Source organism: Myotis myotis, unplaced genomic scaffold (assembly GCF_014108235.1).
Source record: "Myotis myotis isolate mMyoMyo1 unplaced genomic scaffold, mMyoMyo1.p scaffold_m19_p_13, whole genome shotgun sequence".
In the NCBI taxonomy this organism is placed as follows: Eukaryota; Metazoa; Chordata; class Mammalia; order Chiroptera; family Vespertilionidae; genus Myotis; species Myotis myotis.
The window spans coordinates 17,094,908-17,099,191 of record NW_023416317.1 but is presented as its reverse complement, the minus strand read 5'-3'; the positions used below and the strand labels follow the sequence as shown (position 1 = coordinate 17,099,191).

Here is a 4,284-nt window from a genome sequence, read left to right as displayed (position 1 = left end):
ACCAGTCGCTATAATGTGCACTGACTACCAGGGTGCAGATGCTCAACGTAGGAGCTGCCCCCTGGTGGTCAGAGCGCTCCCACAGCCTACCTCCTGAGGCCCTTCCTCCCAGCCGGTCAACCTCTCATAGCCCCTCCTCCCCCCCCCCCCCCCTCTCCACTGGCCGGCCAACCTCCCAGGGTCCCTCCCTCTGGCTGGCTGACCTCCCCCCCCCCCCTCCCCCCCTCCAGCCTCATAGGCCTTAATTGCCGGCCAGGCTGAGGGACCCCACCTGTGCACGAATTCGTGCCCTGGGCCTCTAGTGTGTCAATAAAAATATCAGGTTTAACATGCACAGAGCCAAGAAAACCAACGATGCCAGATACTGCATTTAAATCGCACTGTCCTTTGAACACCCAGCAGGAATAAATTGCTGAACACAGGAGAACATCTCCAAGGGGATTTTCATTTCTGCAGCCTTGGACACTAAGTCCCAGCTTGTTCTCCATCCTGGCTTAATTCCACTCTGCTGGGAGCTGGGGATGGGAAGGCCACATCTCTCCAATAGTCTATGGTGACTCAGGAATTCCAGGAACTTGAGCCCATTGATAGTCAACTTCATGTTTCCCCCTATGAACACGAGTAAGGAAGGTCACTACTTAAAGCAAAATTTGGTGTGTTTTTTCCACTTGGTTTCCATAATTTAAGCAGTAGAGGGCTTTCTGACCAAAACCATTGGGTTACACTTTGGCATCGATGCCCAGAGGAGGAAGGAAAGAGGATTTTGGCCTTTCACTGAGGCAGGGGCATTGGTGCTGGAGGGGACCCAGAGACCTCATTCCCTTCCATTAGCGGAGCAGGATGTTGAGACCACAGAGCAGTGGCTGGTCTAAGGATGTTCAGCTGGTTTGGGGCAGAGGGGGCACTTGTCCCCAGGTCCTCTTCCCACCAAGTCCAGCTTCCCAATTTTACAGGCGAGAGAATGACAGCAGGTGAACAAGCCTAGCTGTGTAGTCAGAGCCTTAGCCCGAGAGGAGCGGCTGGAGGTACCTCAGCACCTGGCCTCGCACACCTGTGTCCCTCGTGCTGGAAATGCATTTAGTAATGGCGGCCAGTTCGCCAAAACTCCTGCCTTGTTACGCCCTCAGCTACACTCAATTTTATTATCATTTTATAATTTAACTTTCCAGTTGTATCTAAGAATAATAAAATTTTATTTTGATTTTAGGCCCAAGTGGTGTTAAAAGTTAACATTAGAATTCTCCTTGTCTATAGAGAACCTGGGGCAGTGCTCAGGGAAGACCATACATTTCATTCATGGGGATGGTGGTAAGGAAGTGATAGTGTTGATGATGGTAGTGCCCATAACGGTGTTGTTGGTAGTAGTGGCAGTGAAGGGGTTGGTGGTAATGGCAGTAACAGCGGCAGTGCGAGTGTTAGACATGAACTTGAATGTGGTGGGCAAGATGAAAAATCAGATCTTGAGAAATGCAAAGGCAGTTATTCTGGTTGCTTTTTCAGAATTTATTTGTCTTTTCCCTGTTATTTTTTCTCTCTCTCATTATCCCCTCCTCATTCTTGGTATTACAGATACCTCCTTACTTCAGATCTGCTTATTATGTCCAGTATGAAAACATATATTATTAGGATGGCAGACAATATATCTTTGCTTTGCTTTATAAATCATGACTATGTTCTATTGTTATGAAACAGATGCCTGCATCCTATAAAACACAGTCTTTTCAGAGCAAGGCTCTTAACTCTCCAGGACTTCTTTTCAACTTGTGTTGTGCTGCACATGACCTAACAAGCTGCAATTGTAGGACACCCTGAATGGGGAGACTGACAACTGCCATAATAATGACCCACGGGATATGTTGACCTCCTGTCACCATTCCTTCTTCAGCAATTTTAGCTCCTGGGGGATGCATCCTGCCTTTTTCTCCTGCTGGCACTAATACTAGAAAGAGTTCAGTCCAAATGGGTATCAAGTTGGTGTATTTTTGGAGACACTGACAGGGCTGTTATCATTGTCAGACCGACTGTTAGCATTGTGTTTGCATTTAGTCTCTGGTTGCTGTCTTATTGTGTTTTTCATTGTTGTTCTCAGAGCTGTGTGGGTGAGTACATTGATAGCATGCTGATCACATTTCCAGGCTGCCATGGGGCTGTGAGGGAGCTAATAGACTGGATGAAAGAATAATGAGCGAAAGCAATGTTGACAGACTAGGAAGCAACCTGGCCCATGATAGAGACCAATGCAAAGTCTAGCGCTTGGCTACGAATGACACATTGCTCAAGGATGGCAGGTAAGAGACTCAGGCCCAGGATCTGGGAAAGATTCATGAGTTGTCACAGTAACCCCAAGGTGAGATAAAGCTGCCAAGAAAGTGAAATTGGGGGTAGGGGGGCTAGAGTGAAGAGGAAACAGCTCTGTTGTGAGAAGCCTTCAGCGAGGGCGTGGGTTGAGTTTTCTTCGCCGCACTTTACAAATAGGGATTGTAGTAAGGAGAGAGGCCAGGACGGTGGGGATATGAAATGTTATATGAATCTCAGCTGAGGGATCCTAGAGGTCTGAAGCTCTGGTGAGCTGTTGTCGGTTAAAACATATTTCCATTATAACTTACAGAAAGCTCAACTAGCAGTGGTTGGGTGATAAAAATGTGATTATCTCATAAAACCAGATGTGTGGAGGTAGGCCACTCTGGGATGAGCAGCAGGGGCTTAGTGACATCATCCAAGGCCCAGGCTCCTTCTAGGTTTATGTTATGCATCCTTGGCAAATTGGCTTCTCATCCTTAAGTTTGCCACCTCATGGCACTAAAATGATTGCCATTGTTCCAAGTACCACACTTCACACAAGCACGTTCAAGGCAGGGAGAAGTGGGCAGGGTAGAGCCAGGGAGCTCTTCTCAAACACATTACACACTTCTGTCACGAAGCAAAAACTTTTCCAGAAGTTTCCTAACAGGCTTCCCTTATATCTCATTGGCCAGGTTGTGTCATGTGGCCATCCCTTTGGTCCTTCAGTTTCAAAAACTGACCAGACCTCATCTCTGTGGCTGGGGAAGGGATGTCGTTCCTTGAGCATATTGCTGTCCAGGTCATAATGAAGCAAAATTGGTGATCTCATGGTCCAGAAGGAGGAGGTGTGAGAATGTCTGTTGAGTGGGCAACTCCATGTACCTCCCACTGGGCATAGCTTATATTTCAAATATGAGAAGATACTTCTTCTTGCTATGCCAAAGAAAGTTTTATTTATTTATTTTTTATTTTTTTATAAAGCTCAGATGTAAAATTTGGGCAAATGTGTACCAATTGGTAGAAGTTATGAGGAGGCCAATTTTTAGTCTTATTCCAGTCAAGATTTCCTGATAACTGTAGTTTTCCAGAAATTGAAAGTGCTCTTCAATGGAGATGTGAAGCAGAATTGGCATCTACCTGGTAGGGGCGTGGTAAAGGGGAACTTGGTACCCGTGGAGGTTAGCTGGGGGGGGAGGGGACAGGCATTTATACTGACCCATGAGTTTCCTTCCAACCCAGAGAGCCTATGATTCTAGTAATTAGTTTTTCCCCTTTGAATGTTCATTAGATAATTATGCTAATTGGAGGTAATGTTTCTACTAAGTAAGGTATAATTGAAGTTGAACGGTCTGTTTCATCTTTAGCATCAGTGTATGAGATATAGAGTTTGCCTTGGACTTGGGCCTGTACTTTGTAGCCATTACTTTGAGCAGGGAGGGCACATTCTCTTCCCTGAGTTAGGTTATGGCTATCATGCACCCTGGTCCACTGACTGGCGTGGTAAGTACCAAATCCCATGGCTCCATGAATCTTGCTAGGTTGAGGCAGAGTATCACTGGGCAGCGCCACCCTTTTACCTTTAATTTTATGCCCAGTAGGACAGCAGCAACCCCATATGGATCAGGTATCAAGGAGAAAAGATGAGTACATCTAACTAAAATAGCTAAATTTCTCTCCAAATGAGAGATTTCTAGTGATTTCCAGGGCTTGTGGCAAACACAATCTCTTGACTAAAGTCTCTAAAAGTTTCTTGGACATTGTTGTAGATTTCCTTGCTATCTCTTAATAAAAAGAAGGAATGGACTTGGAATAGACACCTTTTGGTGTCCCCTCTCATCTTTGCAATCTGTCCTGCCCCTTCCTGGTGTAGTCCCAATGGTTCAGTTTATATTAGGGGACACTGCTTCCCTCTCCCCAGGAGAACATGAGTGTTCATCTGACCACTCAGATTCTCTCCTCAGGAAATTTGGAATTGGGACACGAAGTAGCTAATCACTTTCT

The 4,284-nt window shown here is 45.9% G+C and overlaps 1 non-coding gene across 1 annotated transcript; it reads right to left on the bottom strand.

The window, feature by feature from the left end:
• Positions 1-299: 299 nt before the first annotated feature.
• On the bottom strand, positions 300-434 carry LOC118668742. The gene has a single exon (XR_004971744.1). It is a non-coding gene; the product is annotated as a small nucleolar RNA SNORA8 (small nucleolar RNA).
• Between the last annotated feature and the right edge of the window lie 3,850 nt (positions 435-4,284).